Genomic DNA, 20,493 nt, shown 5'->3' with positions numbered 1-20,493 from the left:
CCAACTGCTGGCCTAGTAGCTAAACGAGTGCTACCAAACCCAAACAAACAACAAGAGGAATGCTATTTTGCTTTAGATATGTGTGATTCCTTTTACTGTAGGCATGCCCATCTCTGATAAAGGTTGAAGATTTCAACTGCGATAGATGAGAATGTCCATTATTAATGAGTGGTAAAGGTCATGCAGACTGTTAGAGGTACCCTTCAAGGGCTTTGATCTTCCTGAAAATCCCACAGCCTGTGCATGGAGAGATCCTTTCCCACTCACCCTGCAAGTGAAAAAGTCTTTTTCTTTTGATAAATAAAATGATGATGCCTAAAATGAGAGAGTTAAAATATTTATATGAAACTTTATAGTGCTTTTACTTTGAAGAATTTACACCGTCTTGTGAGAAGCATTTGAACTGGGACATCTCCTGAGAGGATCCAAAAGCTTATGCAGCCCAAAGTCTGCTGTAATGAACGTTGCCTCTAGCTTGCTCATCTTCCTGGTACCCTTGTAAAGCAGTGGACTCTGCTGTCCTGTTTCTCCAGTATCTGATCATTGGGTGGTTCCTGGGGCTTAAGGTGAGGATGAATCTAGAACATGTTGTGAAAGATGCTGGAGGCTCAATATAAGTTTCACCCCACAAAGGATGAAGGGGTAGGAACTGAAGGAAGTCAGAAGTAGACCCAAGGAACTTGGGGAGTGTACAGAGGGTGAGAATGGATTAGAAAATGCATTAGAATTCCAGATTGGGTCAAAGGCTAACTGCTGATTTTACTGGCAATGCCACGACTCACATCTGAAACAATTCGTAGTGTCTAATTCAAGGAAGGAGTAAATGCAGGTTTTAGATAGCAATAGTAATATTTGGTAATACAGTACAGAAAACATTTTATATTCTACAAATTAATACCAATTTCTATACTTGCCAGTAAAACCATAGGGGTGTTCTGTGATTGTCCTTGGAAATTTAGGAAAGTGGATGCTTACTTGGAAATAAATTGAAGCAACAAGTAAGAGACATCCCTCATCCACCTTAGAGTGGCATCCATTCCATCATCTGATGCCCTGCTCCCCTCCCTAACCAGTCTGTCCTGAGCAACAGAGCCACCTAGTGGCCATGCAGGAAATGCTGCATCCCAGAGTTTCAGCTGTGTTTTTAAGTGGGTATTCAGAATCTCCCCCTAAGACTTCCTGAAACAGACTCTGATCCCCATTCCCAGGGCTGAGCCAGCAGGTCTAAGGTGAGGCCTGGTAGTTTTCATTTCTAACAGTTCCCAGGGAAAGAAGTACTGGTGTGCTGTCCTCCTGGGCATCACACATTGTGGGCCCCCCACATTATAATGTTCTTTTATGTAAAGTTGGTCACAGGCTGTACTCCATAACCTAGCAATTCTACTGAGCACAGACCAGTCAATTTCACACTGTGGGTCAAATATATATATATAATCTTTTTATATACCCGTGTTTTTGTACCATACATTGTTTAACTTTTACTCAAGACATACAGCAAAAATTCTTTACTTTTTTTCTATCCTATATTTCTTTTTCTCTATCTTCATTATAATTGATATCCAAACAGGAAAGAGAAGATGACATGTTCTTATAAGCATGAGTAGTTAGCACATCTGATTAAGTAAATAACAGCACAAGATTTGAAATTGGCTAATTACCATGATACCCTGAATCTTCAGAAAGAGTCCAATTATTTATATTGTCACTAAAGTTCCCACTTGATGCCAGATCTTCCTTTAATTAAAATTGTTTTTATAGAAATATGCAGAATAGAATTTTTGGTGTTATTAACTGTATTTCATTGAAGGCATAGAAGAAATACGTGATCCCTTAAGAAGACTGGGGGATCCCATCAGCATAGCTTTTAATCTTATTTCTATGTGAGCTCTGACTTTGAAAGAAAACTCAGCTTAGACACAGACACTTGAAACTTACCCATTTATAAAGCTGAAGAAGAATCATCAGATGAGGAGGTAGCATTTCAGTTGTGTACACCTGAGAACCTACAACTGAGAGTTCTTTAATAAACACGCAAGCAGAAGAGAGGTGGATCCATGACACTCACAATTTTTGATCACAGGCCAGTGGAAGATGTGGGCTACACCATAAGCATCAGTGGCCACAGTGGCATCTTAAAAGGCGTATTCAGAAAAACCAAACAAACAGCTGTTCCTCCCGGGTGGCTTCACCTTTTCATAAAAACAAAACCCCCAGAAGCTTTGGGAGACATTGATGTATGAGCTGGTCCTTCAGAGCCAGAGTGCAATCCATCAGCTCCCTCCCGGTGATTATGGCTCTGAGACTCTGAAGTGGAAAGCTGGGGTGTCCCTTCAGTGAGATGAAAGCCGTGTGGAGGGTGCCCTCAGCCACCTTTGCCACTGTCTCTGTAGTCAGAGTGATTTTATAGACCAAGTGAGAAAATACTTAGGACTAATTGCTAAACAAAGACTTTCTTTGAAGTTAGTCAGAGGACTGGATTCAAAACCATCATATGTGTTGTTAACACAGAGGATGCTTTTCTTCTTTCAGAAGGATCCAGACATCTGACACAGCAGAGCCATGTATATGGAACAATTATGTTGTAGGATTCTTGTCACCAGTCATTTCTTAGCTCTCTGGAGGACATCTCTGAAGTCATTTGGTGAACTGATGTGCTGTTGTGGAATATTATTTTAACTAGGCAAAGATGTGTTACATTTGCTAATGTTTGAGGATATTACTATAACTGTGTAAAGGTGTGTTACCTTTGTTTATGCTGAATTTGTTCGACAATGTAAGGATGTGTGTTTAATAATGTAAAGATGTGTTGCATCTATCGCATGTTGCTTACCTAAGGCACCTGGTTGGCCTAATAAAAGACTGACTGGCCAATAACTAGGCAGGGAAGGGATATGCAGGGCTGCCAGGCAGGGAGAATAAATTGGAGAAGGTGGAACAGAAGCAGGAAGGAGAGGAATGAGAGGAAGAAGAGAGGAGAGAGTGAGTGAGACACCTGGGGCCAGAAGCTAGGCAGCCGTCAATCAGTCTGACATAGAGAAAGCAAGAAAGTAGGAAAAGGTAGTTAAAGACAAACAGGTTAATTTAAGCTAAAAGAGTTAGCCAGAAACTTGCCTAAGCTAGGCTGAGTGTTCAAAACTAAATGGAAGTGTGTGTGTTATGATTTGGGAGCTGGTTGTTGGCACAAAAAGAAAAAGTCTGGTAAAAGGTGTTTCTGGGTCTTAATATGATTTGTGGCTTCTTTCACGAGGGAAGATGGGATCTTGGATTTGTTCTGGCTTCATCCCTCTTCTGCAGCTTCTACAGCTCAAGACAAGGTAAGGAATGAGCTTCTGGAGAACAGATATTTACCATTCTAAAGGTGTTGATTCCTTATCTTCAGTAGTACAACTCCTTGTAGTACCTTGATACAGCCCATGTATCTACCCGACGGCTCATGAGACCCAGAGCTCCAACAATGTTCTTTGCCTCTGGGTCTAAAACTCACTGAAGACATGATCCCGCGACTGTCTAAGCCTCTTGTCTTGGACAGCCCCAGTAGACTTGATCTTAGATTCCTACAAGGTTCCTGAAGTATGGCTTTCTAGGGTGAGCACTGTGCTGAGCAGAATAGATGCCAATCACGTGCTCAGAGGAATCCAGATGTAAGTGATCTAGCATTATGCTTGGTGCACCAGAACACTGTACTCATCAGTTACTAAGACTCTTTGACCATGCCAGGGGAAGCCTGGGTATCTGTTAGACTTGTTGCTGATTTATATTAGATTTTTAATAGTGCCAAGCTGTATTCCTCTTTGAATCAACCGATAATAAGCAGGTGGTCCAAAAATCTAGTACAAACTTAAGGACCTTAGTGGTATGACAAAGTTTCCACTTAGGCTCAAGAGATTTTCCAATAGAGAGTCATCTTTGCCTTCAAGGCAGGAAGTCTACCAACCATCCCTTGGTGTTTTGGGTCACTGATACCCGAGTTCCAGGCAGCCCTGACAGCTTCACACTGATGAGGAGCCAGTGGACTCAGGTCTGAGGTGTAGAATAACCACATACCTCTCTGTCAGCAAACAGCACACCTGTATCTATCATGGCAGGAAGATTATAAGCATATCCAAACAAACAAAAAAACAGCTGCTGCATTCATGATTCCATTGCCCAAGAACAACAATAATTCTATCATATTTGGTATATTTTCCAGTTCATGTCCCCGAAGTTTGAAAATAACTCTTTACCTTGCTTATGTTTCTATTTTATATCCCCGAGAGGGAAAATATCTATCAAATTTAGTGCATGCATTTAACTTTGTGGCACTTTAAGATTTAACCATATTATCTGTAATGAAAACATAGTGACCTTTAAAATCATATAAAAGGTGGGGTGGGGAAGGAAAGCTCTCTACCAGAGACATGAATGTGAAACAGTGCCAAAGATTTCAGGCTGGTATAGCAGGGAGGCAGTCAAATAGATCAGAACGAGTGTAACAGACCCCATCTATCTCGGCTCAGATTAACCTCTTTACCGTGTCTGCAGAGGTCCCAATCCTGGGCTACAGAAATAAAAATGTGTAATAGAGCAGAACCTCAAGGGAGAAATTATAAAAAGGACTGGATTGCATAAAGGAAAGTGAGCCTGGTGACCACGGCTGCACAGCCAGGTGCCTGGGGGATGGAGCTGACAGGGGAGATAGAGCAAAGAGGCAAACGTTTTTGTTCCACGCCAATCCAAAGGGCAGATTTGTTTCGCTTGTACGTACTAAGTCCCGATCCCAGTGACAATTTGCGTTAGTTGGGAACAGCTGCTTATATGTCAGGTAACAAAAGCCTTGGCTGACCTCAGAGTGAACAACTGTGGACTTCACAGCGGTGTTAATTGCATTTCATGCTCTTGGAAAGCTTTGAGAAAGCTGTGTGAAAATTATCGTGCTGAATGAGGTTTTGCTTTCCTGAAAGTACTTTCCAAACCTTTGGAGGGGAAGTGGAGGGTGGGACAATGGTCATCAGGCATGGGTCAAATGTGTCTATCTGGATAAAGGTCTGTGGGTACGTTTTGGAATGAGAGACATCTATGAAGCTGTAAGTTGGGAGGATAATGCTTCAGGTTGCTTGGTCTTGGAAACTGGCCAGGGATCTGACTGTGGGTGAAGGAGCATGGTAGCCTAATATTTCTCTTGCTTAAAATATATAGGAGTCACCTAAGATATTGTCAAAATGCAGATGCTGGTTCTGCTCAATGCATGTATGCTGTGTGTGTGTGTGTGTGTGTGTGTGTGTGTGTGTGTGTGTGTGTGTGACTGATGAACACTGGAGTACAGTTTCAGTACTGGATGAGAAGTCCCAGGGATATTAAAGGTCGTGGTCTTTACAGCTGAACCCATTAAATGCTCTAAGAAGTGAGTTATCCCAGGTGACACCCAGTTGCTGATGAATCCACCTGCAGTTATGTAAACATAAGAACACTCATTTTCTGATGGGTCCTCAAAACTGACTAGGGTTTCATTGACTAATGTGCTGGACTGTGAGTCACTGAGTAATGTTCTGGACTGTGGGCACTGAGATTATTTGCATTATCATGGCAGATAATTTTATATATCTGTGGGTATAGAAGTGATAAGGCTTTGGCTATGCACTAACATTTATGACCCTTCTTTGATGATAATATTCAGTATGTCTCAGAGACAGGAAGACATGGATATCAAATATTCACACACTTTCCCATTCAAACCTCATCATCATATAAATATTTATTGAGAAGGAAATTGCCATTGGCACCAGAGTGACAATGGGAATCTTTTATAATAGCATGAGGGTTAGCATGGAATATTTTGACTTTGCACACCTCCTCAGTTCCTCAATGACAAGATTGGAACCTTTACATGAATTATTAAAAGCCAACATATGAAGGTGACACATGATGTTAACATTTAATCACAACATCCATATGAATTGTTGTTCTGAAAGATATAGACCATGAGGGTCGCTGCCACAATGAACTTTTGTGGCATTTTTTCTCTTGAAAATTACTTTGTATTCAAGATGCCCCAAAGGAAGTGAGAGTGTTGATCACCATAGGGCAGTTAGAACTAGGCACACCTACTTGAGAGGTTTTATTGACATGTTAATAGTTGGACTTGTGGAATGGAGAGAACACCTCGTGGGATCTTGGAGGTCCTCTATGGTTAGCTAGTGGCAAGCTCAATTCTCTGATCTTCAGACAGGCTTTATTTGTACAAGCAAGATATCACTACAACCCACAGTGATTTGGGTCCTTCCATATCAATCACTGATTCAGAAAATGTTTTATGGGTTTGACCACAGGCATTATAATTGTATAGAGGCATTTTTCGCAACTGAGCTTCCTTCCTCTCAAATGACTCTAACTATGCAAAACTGACAAAATGCAAGCAAGCAAACAATAAAACACAGCCAGTGTACTAGGAGATCTCAGAATTCACACACACCTCCAAAATTCTATGCATAGCATGAGTACAGCAGGATATTAACAATACCCATCTTATTTCTGTTCACTGTGTATTTGTGGAGTCTTTACTGATCCCCTCACCCCACCCCCATTGCTTGTCGGTGTCATTTATTATGAGTTCCATATGATAAGGCTTTGGTTTGGAGAGATTTGTCTCTCAGTAAAGAAAGAAATGTGATAATTTTATAATATTGATGTTTTAATAAGGGAATTAGAAAGAATGACAACTACTTTCTATAAGCACTCTTATTTTATGTCTTCTTTAATTGGTTGCATTCTCATATTTTTGTATGTTTTTCTGTGATTTTACTTTTATGTGATGGTATTCTTGTAGGGGTTAATCCAACTTTCATAATGGTAGTCAGGATAAAAATATTCAGATAGTCAATATATTAGAGATTGAGTTCACATTTAGAAAATAGGTCATTATAAGTGTTTACCAAAGTCAAAGACAAAACAGTAATTGGTTGCTATATTCTCAAAGAGAAATTTAGCATGGCTTTGGGTAGCTTGTCCTCCCCATCCAGCCCCCTTGTCAATCACTCAGTCTAAAGACACTTGTTATTAGAACATTATTATTGTTTTGAAAACATATTCATATGTTAAAGACTATTTGTCTTTTAATTTTGTTTGTCTCCAGCATATATTGGTTGGTTTTATTGTACACACTTAAGCCTTTCTATTATAATTTCTACTTTCCATTGTTTTTCCTAGCCACGAAACAGGCAGCAGGAGAAGCTTACATAGTTTGGGCAGTTATTTCTGTGTGGCACTATGCAGGCATCAGCTTCCCAAGTTCACTGTGCCTTGTAAAAATTGAATGGAATATGTGGGAAGAGTGAAGTGCAGTACAGTCACTAGTCTTTGGTGGCTTCACCGAGTTAATGGTGGGAGGATATGACATCAAACGAGAACCACCAAGTGAAGAGGGTGTGACAAGGGCATAGATACTAGGGGTGCTCTGTTAGTGTTGTGTGGCATTAGTACAAATCTGATGAGGTAAGGCACTTGCTATGATGATATTTAAATAATCAGGATATTCCTTTCTTGTTTTCCTGCCTGTTTCCAGAATTTTGTTACCATGGAGTATTGCCTATTTAATGACTCACAGGAGACTAGGTGACTGGTGGCTGGCACTGTGAGATTATGAAGATGTGACTGTGAACTTTGCCCCTGCCCTTTGCAAGGTGTTCAATGTTACATGTAGTACATTATCTACCTGACACTCAGACTCTTTTTTTATTTTTTTATTTATTTTTAAGTTTAAATTTGGATTAGAAACAAGGTTGCTTCACAAGTCAGTTCCAGGTCCCTCTCCATTTCCCTCCCCTCCTCCCGTGCTCTCCCCCCAACCCCCCCAATATCCCCTCATTTCCCCAGGGAGGGTGAGACCCTCCATGGGGGTGTCCACAGTCTGTCATTTCATTCAGGGCAGGTCCCAGATCCTCCCCCAAGAGTTCAGGGTGAGAGTGCATCTCACATTGTTGGATGGGAGTCCACAGTCCATGTGTATACTCAGGATGAATATTGATCTACTGCCCAAGGCTCAATAGATAACCTAGGCGCCCTCACTGACACCCCCAGTCAGGGGGTCTTGATCAGTCCTATGCTGGATTCCCAGGCATCAGCCTGGGATTCAAGAGTTAACCCTTGTCAGGTCAGCTGTTTCTATGGGTTAAACCAGCCCAGTCTTAATCCCTTTGGATTCTTATTCTGTAAGATTGAAATAACTGAACTGTCCTCTAAATAAAACAAAAGCAGCCTTAGCCCTATATCTATGTATGAGAAATATTAACAACTGGATATATTACTAGAGAATTTTAGACTGGTCCCCTGAGAAATCCACAAGCTTATCAAATCAGCTCTTTCTAAATGCAAAACCTTTCTAAGTAAGGCTACATGAGTTAGAAGATGGTAGTTGGAATTGAAAAGGAAGAATACCAATAACCAGGCTTCTTGCAGATGTATTACCCAAGATATTGTCAAATAGATATCTGGGTCTATTTTCCTGTTTCTTCTTGCCTTCTGATGACCTTCTGCAGTGGATACACACTGACCATCCCTTTGATGGTCTTTCTCTTTGCTTTACTCTTGGGCTGTACATCGTACTGCCCTGATTTTCACTTCTGGGTATAGACCCTCCTGGATCAGCACTTACCACGCTCTCCTCTGAAACTCCGTGTTTGGAGACAGTCTCATCTGCCATGTCTCTTGAAAGGTACATTGTGAACTGGCTTTCTCTATTCTGCCTTGACACTCTTGTCTCTTCTCTTGTTCTTAGTAGCCACCAATATTATCTCTCAGTTTCATGTCACTAGCCAAGGTCTTGATCCTGAGTCATCTTTAACCTGTGATCCGGTAGAAACTTTAGCTTCATTGTGAAGTAGGCTTGCTGCACACTGGTATCGATTCCTGGGAACAATTCTCAACACCTTGCCTGCTGTACCTTGGGCTGTGCCAGTGTCTGTCACTTGCACCAATCTGGAAAGAAAGAGTGCTTGGCTAAACACATTACATGAGGCAGGTTTATTACCCACAATAGGTGACAAGGGACAGCAAATGTGCAGGGTTCATAGCTAGGTGCTGTAAGTACAGTCTTGTAGTGGCATCTTGTTCTGCCAGTGGACTTGGGGTGGTGGACACACCCAAGGGTGTGGCTTCGGTGTGTGCAGACATGACTCCTTATAAGGAAGAGGAGGGGCTGGCTCACACTCTCTTGGGTTGTGGTTGGAGCATCCTGAAGGGCAGAGGCTACATCTCCAGGAACAGGAAGACTGGGATGGCTATTTACCATCATTGTGTGAGTGCTCTCCCCAAAATACCAGCTAATTCTTTATCTGGGTATTTGTGGACTTCCTTAATCCTGTCTTCATAGTCTTATGTGCAAGTGGCTTGCCTGCTATACAGTCAAAGGACCCTGGAAAGCATGATCCACACTGCACACTGTAGGTCGTCCTGAACCAGAAAAGGCCAGGATGGAGCCAATGATGCTGTGGCCCCTACCTTCTTAGTAATGTTACATTCTCAGCACTCTCTATGGTTATTCTGAGAACTGTGAGAATGACGGGACCTGGGGATGTATTTGTCACAGTGCACACTGAATGAGTATCTGGCCTCCCAATAAATCTCATACTACATTCTTTAGCTCACAGAATGACACCATGTTCCATGAGGAAACAATAGTCAGAAGTCCTGAGTGCTATCTCTTTGACTCCTCAGTTCCCCATGATGACACAGAACCAAGTCTACTGAATTCTCTTATTGCTACCCAACACCTTTTTGTCTTTTCTATTTATACCTCAATTAAACTCACACTCTATTTTACTTCCCCTAATATGTTTTATTCTAGGAGAATTGTTTTCAATTTTGGTATTTCTTGGTCTTTTTTTGTTTCTTATGCTACTTTCCCTGTCTTTGAAATCCTACACTGTTTTATCATAACCTTTAGGGTAAATTACTAAATCCTAAGTGCAGGGAATAATGCCTTTGCCTTTGGATACCCAAACACCACTTCTCTCTTTGCTTTACTTTCCCACATTTTCTGTTCTCATGAGTCCAAGCTATGCAAAAAGGTATGTCCTTGTCTGAAGACAACACAGTTTCCCTCGCTGCCTTACCCTTAAACACGTTATTCTATTTAGCTGGAACATTCTGCATTCTCTATACTAAAAGATTAATTCCATTTTATTCTTGTTTGCATTCTTTTTTAAATTGGTATGTGTTCATTGTACGTTGTGTCAAGTTTCCTGTAAGAAAATTTCCCAAGTATATCACGTTTTGTGATCTTCCTTCCACACCCTCCCCTTATCTGCCCTCTTTCCTTTCCTCTCTCACCTTTCCCCTCCCTTGTACTCCTCCCTTATAATCCCTTCTGCTTGCTTATACACACACACACACACACACACACAGAGAGAGAGAGAGAGAGAGAGAGAGAGAGAGAGAGAGAGAGGTATTACAGGAAAGAAAAGTAACCTTTAGTGTATAAATTTCCTTGCCTTTCAGAATTGATTTGTTGTTATAGCAAACCCAGGGTACACTAGATAGTACCACCTCTTCCTAATCTGGTGATTCTTTCTCATCCAGAGTATGAGCTTGTTAAGGAAAACTTTCCTTATTTTCTCTGTAGCTTTCATGCCAACACACCGTTAACATATACAAGAACTCAAGAAATACTAGCTAGAGTGGATTACATCTCGTTCACTCTACCTGCAGACATGGATTCCATTCTGATTCCATCTTTTATGGGGAGTCAGAAATGGAAATGATTCTGCCAAAGGTCATTCAGTCCATTGACATTAAATGTCCTCCCATTCCTTTCTCAGGGGTTGGGTACTATCAAAGATAAACCTGGGAATAGCTAAATCTCTTTTCTCTCACCTTTATCTTCCATAGTCCCCTGGCATTATGTGCCTTCTTTGTGTGGAACTCATCAAGACATTTTGGCTAAAAGAATGATTTAAAGAAGCATAGCGTTGGCAGAATTAAGTAGCCAACATGAGCCATTGTGGCATGCAAGGACAAGTAACAGGAAATGAGTGCAAGTAGGCTTCTAGAGTCTACTAGATAGCTATAGCTAAGGTCACTGCCTCCAACAGAAGCCATAATCAGGTAAGGTCAGCACCAGGCATAACTACAGCACCCAGAAAGGCTATATGTACTAGTTACTGCTCTCTCCTGTTCCTAGTAGGATCATCTCCATCAGCTGGCAAAGTCCAGTTGATGCTAAAGTTAACAGAGCCTAGATAATGAAATCTCTATATATGAGTCTCTCAGGGAAAGAAGTAAGGTACCCCTGAAGGAAGGGGAGCTGTAAAAGCACCCTTGTGCCTTCGAATCATCATCTGATAGAGAGTAGGTAGAGCCTCTCCTACTGGGAAGGTGTGTAGTGAAATGTAGGAAGTAAGGGAAAGATATGGTCCAGCTAATCCCTTCCCCTCTAACTCATCCTTCAAGCCTGATGCATCCTATATCCAGGAAACTTCCCTGACCAACACTGAGCCCCAGAGGTGGAGTGACTATTCTCTGTGTTCATTTAGCTTCCACTGTCTACCTCTTTTATAACACTTAGAAAACTTTCATTTGCCTCTAATTCCCTTGAGGACATGGAACATATCTTAAATATAAGGCACCTCAGGTTGTCACCTTCTCCTCATCTATAGGTTCTCAAACTAAAGTAAGGCCTGTTGTGCATGACACTGAACATACATGTGGCATGGACTAAACTGGAAAAAATAATGATTCATAGTCAGAGTTTTATCTGTTGCATGATCAATGAGAACCCATTTGTGGTCCACTGAGGTAAAAGGGAGATTATCCAATCATGGACTGTATTCTATTGTTCAGGTATTTCAACTAGAACATTAAAGAACAGAAATATGGGGCACCCATGGCCCTGCCTGTCATGGCTCTGGCCCATGGTTAGCTACAGTCCGTCACCCTGATACAGTGAGGGATGCTGTAGCTGAAGGGAGAACACACACCCTTGCTTAGTTCTGCTGTTTAGTGTCTAAGAACAGGGTGGCACAGGGCAAAATCCTTGAGCCTTTGGGCCAGATTTATGAAGGCTAAATCAGAGTTCCACTTTTGATCTTGGAATACTTTTCTAACCTCAGTTCTATTGTCCAGACCACTATACCTGAGATTGTTGAGGATTCAAATGAACAACTCTTATAAAGTACAGGGGACTTGCTATGAATTTGTTCCATTTGTCTTAATGTTAGGTTACCACATACACAGCCTTGAGGCAAAAGGCACCATTCCATCCTCTGCATACTCTGAGGGAACTAAATGTATATGTGGATATATGATATCAAAGAGAAAGAATAAAATATTTAACAGGTGATTAATTTGAACAAATATCAGAATCATGTGAACTATAGCCATATCAGACATAAATCTCCCTTATATTGATGTATAAGTGCAAATGGCATCTTTTGATCTGGAGTCCTAGCCAGTCAAAGCAACAGCTATGCCCTCACCAAACACTGCTATGATGTTTACTTCTTACAGCATTGCAGCACCCTTCTCCAGGCTGCCTTACCTTCTATTATAACTCACCACACCATGGGAACAGGAGAAGGCTGGCCTTTGAAGTCAAATGAGGAATATGAAACAATGTGGCCTTCCAGTCTCTGCTGTCAGTTCTTGCTGTGTCAGAGCTCAGTCCCATAGCAGACAATGCCATCTTGTGGCTCTTTGAAAATCATGCGTTGGAAAATTCAAGACATTCATTGTATACATTTCGTCATTGGCATTCCTTCCTTTTGTATCTTTACACTTCAGTCACTACCCCTAAGATGTCAGCTAATGAAAACAGGAGCCAAGTTAAACACCAGGCAGCCAGGCATTCCTGGATGGGAAAATCCCCTGTGCGGCTTTAAAGGACTCTCAAGAAGCTTCCTGCTTTAGACAGTGAGATAGAGGCACCTTGTTTCCTTGGTGCAGTCTACTCAGTTTGTCTGTAGTGCTATAACTGCAACAGCTATTCCCACAGCATCTCACCCTGCATGTCAGCACTTTAGTCCTGTGATTAAATCCCTTATCCACATTTGTCCAGAAATGTCTCCTCTGGGTTAAAATCTGAATGCAAAGGTGTCTACAGCTGCTGATTCGGGGACTGCTTGTTGGAGATTGTGTGTGTGTGTGTGTGTGTGTGTGTGTGTGTGTGAGAGAGAGAGAGAGAGAGAGAGAGAGAGAGAGAGAGAGAGAAAGAGAGAGACAGACAGACAGACAAACAGAGAGAGAGAGAGAGAGAGAGAGAGAGAGAGAGAGAGAGAGAGAGAGAGAGAGAGAGAGAGACTTTGACTTGTTACTTCTGGCGCCTCAGGGAAATCAAAGGCAACATTCATGTCTGATGCAGGAGAGGAAGCCACAGTGCCATGGTGCCATGGAGGGAAGTAAGGACCTGCTCCCTGGAAGCATTTCCCAAGCAGTTTTCATAAGTGACCAGAAACAGCTCCTAAAAACAAAACCCTGGAAATGCCACAGTGCTCTGGAAATGTCTAACGGCTATATGGTTAACATTTCTTTTGTTTCTGATAATTGAATTTTTTCTTTAAATTAGAAACAAGCTTCTTTTATATGTCAATCCCAGTTCCCTCTTCTTTCCCTCCTCCCCTGCTTCCCATCATCCCCCTATCCCATCCTCTTTCTGCTCCCCAGGGAGGATGAGGCCTTCCATGGGGGGATCTTCAAAGTCTGTCACATCATTTAGAGCAGGGCCTAGACCCTCCCCCGTGTCTAGGCTGAGAGAGTATCCCTTTATGTGGAGTGGGCTCCCAAGTCCATTCGTATACTAGGGATAAATACTGATCCACTACTAGAGGCTGCATAGATTAACCAGACCTCCAAAGTGACATTCACATTCAGGGAGTCTGGACAGTTCTGTGCTGGTTCCCAGCTATCAGTCTGGGGTCCATGAGCGCCCCCTTGTTCAGATCAGCTGTTTCTATGGGTTTTTCCAGCCTGGTCTTGACCCCTTTGCTCATCACTCCTCCCTCTCTGCATATGGATTCCAGGAGTTCAGTTCAGTGTTTAGCTGTGGGTGTCGTCTTCTGCTTCCATCAGCTACTGAAAGGCTCTAGGATGGCATATAAGGTAGTCATTCCATCCTGGCAGTTCAGCCCATCCAGAGACTGCCAGTGTCCTAGCACAGCCTCCATCCATGGGAGATAAGCGGGGAACTGTTTCCAGCCCACCTTCTTCTGCCCTGCTCATCCAGGGTGTGCCAACATCCTGGTACTAGGCCCACCTCCACCCACCAGAAGAGGAGAGCCATCAGAGTTCTGGACCTGCTTGCACCCACCAGAAGAGAACCTTGAACCTGTACCCACCAGGAGAGGAAGAGACTCCACCTACCCACTGGAAGAAGGGATGGGAAGAAGACAATATAAAAACATGTTCAACAACAGAAAAATCAATATGACACCACCAGAGTCTAGGAACTCTACACCATCACGACTAGAAAATCCCAATGCAGATGTAACAGAAGAGAATGACTTTAAAAAACTTCATGAAAATGATAGAGACCCTCAAAGAGGATATGAGAAAATCCCTTAAAGAAATTGAAGAAAAAACAAACCAAAAAACATAAGAAATAAACAAAATTCTTAAAGAAAGTCAAGAATAAAACAATCAAACAGATGAAGGAAACAATTCAAACAGTTCAAGACCTGAAAACTGAAATAGAGACAATAAAGAAAACACAAAGTGAGGGAATCCTGGAAATAGAAAATCTGGGTAAACAATCAGGAACTACAGATGCAAGCAAAATGAACAGAATACAAGAGATGGAAGAGAGAATCTCAGGTGTTGAAGATACACTAGGAGAAATAAATTTATCGACCAAAGAAAATCTTAAGTCCAACAAATCCCTAACACAAAATATCCTGACAATTGAATTTTTAAAAAGATTCAGTAAAAGCAAACATTGTAAATATCAATATTTAAGTTTTAATTTGTCATATGACTCTAAAACACATCGGTAACATGTAGAAATAAACTGTTTTGGGAAGAAATTGCTCTTTAAGACTTCAAATGATTCTCACGAAATTTTTTATCTTGACAATGGGTGTTTCATGAGGACCTCCTAGATCTCAGACTGTCTAGAAAGTGAACAAAGTACAACACAGTTCCTGTTCTCAATAACATTATAGTGGCCAGAAGGGGCAATTACTTGGAGTTAGTTCTGTGAGGAATTGTGATTAGGCAGGCAAAAAAGAGAAAACTGGACATGCAGTCTTAGAATTCTTGAATGTTCTAGATGAAAGTGATTCAATAAAAGAACATTAAAAACTCAAGAAGATGAAAAGGATGAGAACGAAACACCCAGGGAAATAGAGGACCTTGGGTGTAGGAATGAGAGGTATCCAAGTAAAGCCACTACAAAGGAGCAGAGATGGGCTTTTAACTGAGGGAGAAGCAGTAACCAGACCTTCAAATCGCCACAAGTGAATAAACCCATCTCCCGAGGACAGGGACCTAGAAAGATCAATAAGGCAATAGTAGCCAGCTGACCTAGTACTCTTGAAACTGCTACTTCTACCTTTACAAGTCTTGTGTTTCAGGAAAGTCATAATCCCAAGGCACAAATCTGGGGAGTTGGTCGCCTGAAATATGCCATGATAAAGGTTGAGTTTTAGCAGTATTGTCATAGCTGTAAGGAGAAGACTTGAGTAGAGGCAGTATGACAGAAGAGCGATGAATTAGCAAGTTGAACCAATGTCTGAAGAGATAAAGGCAGTCTGAGTTAAGATAGTAGGAGGAGAGAACAGAGAGAAGTGAACAGATTCAGCATAAGTGAATGCTTATGATGGTGACTAGAAAGAGGTCAGAGTGGGCTGTATGATGTGGGAAAGAGGTATGGTGAGTAAGACTAGAACATTTATGCTAATTCTCAGGCATTTGACTTAGGAAGCAGGAATCATCTCAAATTTGTAACAATCTTAATAATCTTATTGATCCCCTTTCGTATAATATTTATGCCTTCAAAACTATTTTAGATACCTGCAACTCTTTAGAGATGTAAACTGTAAGATAGTTACCAATAAAACTACATCAGGAGGTATACTCCAAAATAATAATAAAAATAAGAATTCTGAGAATTATTCAATAGTCCCTACAAAGACAAGAAAAGAGAAAGGCAGGTACATGAAACAAATTAAAAAATAGCTAACAAAGTGATACAGCTAAGCTCTAACATGAGTTATTACACTAAATGTAAGTGTTCTAAATATGTCATTTAATAGGCAGAGGTGACAAAGTACGTAAATTCTTCTTATATTTTATACCAAATGCAGGATGCATTAAAATGCTAAATTTTAACCTTATTAAAATTAAACATGTTTGTTATATACATGGTTCTGTTAGACAAAAAGATAGGCCACAAACTATATTACAAATCACTCATCTATCAGGTAATCTATATCCAAAATATATAAAGAACTTTAAAACTTCAACAGTTGTCAATAACAATCCAGTCCAAAAATGGGCAAATATAGGAACAGATACTAATTGAGCAGGATATACAAATGGTTGTTAAACAGAGAAGGACTTATTTGATGGCATTAGATATTTGGAAAACATAAAATAAGGCTCCAGTGAGATATCATCCTGAGGTACCAGCATAAATAGACGTTAAAGTAGTGACAACATGCAGTTTGAGAAGGAATTAGAAGAAATCAGATCACATATACATTGCTGATAGGAAGACGGAGTGTGTAGACTCCTTGCAAAACACCTTTGAGGTTTCTTATAAAACTAACATGTAATTACTCTATATTGACAAATATATTTGAGTATTCATGCCAGAGAAATGCAAACATATGTCCATAAAGGGAAAATCTTCATAAATACTCAGTTTTATATTTTTATCTAAAAATGCAAGCTACCTCAGATGTCCTTCAGTGATGGACAATCATTCTACAAATTATGACTCAGCCATATTATAGTACATTACTCATCAATAGAAAGGAATATACATGTAACAAATATATATGTGTGTGTGTGTGTGTGTGTGTGTGTGTGTGGGTGTGTGGGTGGGTGTGTGTGTGTGTATGTATTGACTAAAGTGGTTGAATCCTGAGAGCATTACATGCTGAGTGAAACAAGTCAATGTCCTAAGATTATATACTCTCATTTTACTTACAGAACATTCTTCATTGTTTTTTAAAAAATGAAATAAACAGCTTAGTGTATATAAGGGAAAGAGATCAGGAAGGATCAAGAGAAGGTAGGCCATAGTCACTAAATGGAATTTATCAGGAAATGTTGTGGTAAGGGTGGTTCCTTCTCCTTGCCTATGTTTAGAGGACATTTGGGAAAGTCACAATTTGAGATAAAATAGTTGCAAACTACATATTTGATAAAGGATAGCTCTTGGAAGTTTTCAAAGAACTCTTAAAACTCAAAAATAAGAACGTGTACAACTAAATTAACATGAGACTAAAACCTAAGTGGACACACCAAAGATGACATACAGATGGCACATAAGCATATGAAAAGATGCTCAACATCAAGCCATTAGGGAATTGCAAATTAGGGCAACAATGAGCTATCACTAGACAGGATTGTTATAATGGCCAAAAACCAAAACAATGACACTATGACAGCTAGCAAGCATCTGCCGAGGGGTTGGGGTTACAAAATGCTAGCTCTGGGAGCCAGCATGAACCAGTGTGAAGTGGTTTCTTTTTTACTTTTAATGACAAAAATAGAATATTCTAAACACAGAAACCAGCAACTGTGGTCAAAAATATTTATCGAAAGGAGCTGAAGACATGCCCCACAAAAAAGTTCACTTAGATGTTTATAACAGCTTTATTCACTTTACTTGTATCTGCCCCAATACAAAAGTATGCCCTCCTCAGGCAGTGCATTGGTACCTAAATTATAGTAAATCCAAAATTTGGAATATTATTCAACAATAAATGAGTTGTAAAGTCGTAAAAATGCTATACAGTAAGAAGCTGGTATGAAAATGTTATATTGTATAGTTCAACTTTGTGACATCATAGAAAACACAAAACTGTGGGGACCATATATGTTGGTGTTTTCTAGGAAAACGGTAAGTTGGACAAGATGACTTTTAGAGCAGTGAAACCATTTATAAGGTTGAGTATATATATATTGGTTTCTCTGTGGCTTTGGAGGCTGTCCTGGAACTAGCTATTGTAGACCAGGCTGGTCTTGAACTCACAGAGATCTACCTGCCTCTGCCTCCCGAGTGCTGGGATTAAAGGTGTGAGCCACCAATGCCTGGCGAGTACATATATCTTAAAAATTCATAAAATATACACTATCGAGAATGAATGCTACCCAGACAAGACATGCACAATGACAATACCAGCTGACATACCAAAATGAATAAGGAAGTCTCACGAGGCCCCACTTGGAGAGTAAGAGTTATAGATAATCATTAATCATGGGGGCTAAGAGAAGAATTGTTTTACTCCGGTGACAAGTCCCTGATAGGGCTGACTCACAAGTGGTTGATGCATCTACAAATGAACAACTGTGTGGTGTGTGTGTGTACATAATTAAAGACAAGGTCATGAATTTAAAAAAGTGGTAGGATCACGGAAGGAGTTGGAGGGGGAGAAGGAGGAGCAGAAATGAAGTAGATATATGAAAGTCTCAAAACCAAAAACAAATTAAAATGAGTGCATGTTAATGAAGACTCTGGAGTATAGATGAAGAAGATATAAAGTAAGCTGTTAGTTGCAGAAATGTACCCCTTTGGTGGTCCATGATGACAGCTGGTTGATGGGGGATGTCCTTCTGTATATATGTTCTTTATTGATTGATGAATAAAACATTGATTGGCCAATAACCAGGCAGGAAGCATAGGAAAGGCTACCAGACCAGGAGAAGGCTGAGGAGAGGAAGGCAGAGGGGAGGCTGAAGAGAGGTGCCATGTTGCTGAAGGAGTAACATGCCAGTTTACAGGTAAGCTACAGCCTTGTGGCAATATGTAGTTTTAATACAAAGGGGGTAATAATTAAAAGAAAGCTAGCCAGTAATAAGGCAGCCATCGGCCAAACAATTTTACACTTAATACAAGTCTTTGTGTGATTATTTGGGGCAAAGTTACTGTAGGACCAGGTGGGACAAGTAACTCCAGCAGCAGTGGGTAGGTTGGTTTTGCCTGAAAGTAATAGACAGGCACATAAGGAAACTTGGTTTTCTTTACATTTTTTCTCTTGTGACCCAAAAGCTGCCTTTAAAAACCACATAGAATGATACAAACATATGGATACAAGTAGAAATGGGTGAATCTATTTACAATCAGTGGGTTGTGCCAATGTCAATATCCTGGCAGTGGTTTGTTACAGAGGTTTTGTAAGAAGGCAATGAGGTTTTTGTTTTATTTCTTATAATTGCCTAGGAATCTACAGTCACCTCAACATAAGACAGTTTAAGGGAAAATGTATGCTGCATCAAAGTATCCATTTCATTGAAAAATGTTTGACTTTCTGTGGTGATATATTGTTTATGATTTATTAAAGCTACTGGAGATCAAAATAGCAAAGCAGACATATTAGCTAGCCATAGAAGGCAGAAAAAACACACCTTTAATCTCAGGACTCAGGAAAAAAAGGCAGATGGATCTCTCTGAATTCAAGGCCACCCAGGCCTACAAAAGATTGAATCAGTCTAAAAGAGAAACAGAGCTCATACCTTTAACCCTATCATGAGTGGTATAAAAGAACCCCAATATTAGTCTCTGGGTCTTTTATTCTTCATGCTACAACTTTCTGTCTCCCCTGAAAGTTAAATGGGTACATTTTCTGTGTCAGAAATGGTCTTGCATCATATGTCATCCATCTCCCCTTACCCCGCTGATCCACAGATCCTTTTTTCTGTTACTTGGCCATGCCAGTCTGCTTCCCTTTCTAAGACTGGTCACTTGTTCCTTGTACCAGGACTCTTCTCCAAGTCCTTGAAACAGGTGTTTCTGTCTCATCCACAGGTTCACATGTCATTTTTTCAGAGTGTGCATTTCTGACCAGTCACCATCAAGTGACCTCCCTGATTTTCTGCAAGATTACCTTTATTACATGACTTATTCTGGGTATGATGACAAACCCTGTCTACATTTTCACTCTCTTTCTCTCTTCTGTATAATGCATGCTCTACACACTCAGTGGTGTTTTTCCACTGTGCTATTTCACAGTTAGGTATGTGAATCCTGGTAGGTGTTCACTAAATATCTGCTAAATGAACATTTCAAAGTTTATTAAACCAGGAAGATTATAGAATCGTAGGATGTGGCATGGGACTCTGACAATAAAGCTGTTTAAACTGCACTTTCAGAAGGAAAAAAGAAAAGGACACACTGCTTTATGGAAACCAAAACCAATTTCTGAGTTTTTTTACAACACATGCACAGGAGAGTTCAAAATGGGTAAGTTGCAACTTACCCATTCCCTGTGCTCCATGCCTGAGAGTGAGGTGTGTTCTTCAAGCAGATGAACTTGTGTATCCTATGATGAAGATCCAAGATCAGAATCTATACAAAGTGTGTGC

Source organism: Mesocricetus auratus, unplaced genomic scaffold (genome assembly GCF_017639785.1).
Source record: "Mesocricetus auratus isolate SY011 unplaced genomic scaffold, BCM_Maur_2.0 Super-Scaffold_4256, whole genome shotgun sequence".
NCBI classification, from domain to species: Eukaryota; Metazoa; Chordata; class Mammalia; order Rodentia; family Cricetidae; genus Mesocricetus; species Mesocricetus auratus.
Note: the sequence above shows the minus strand (reverse complement) of the source record.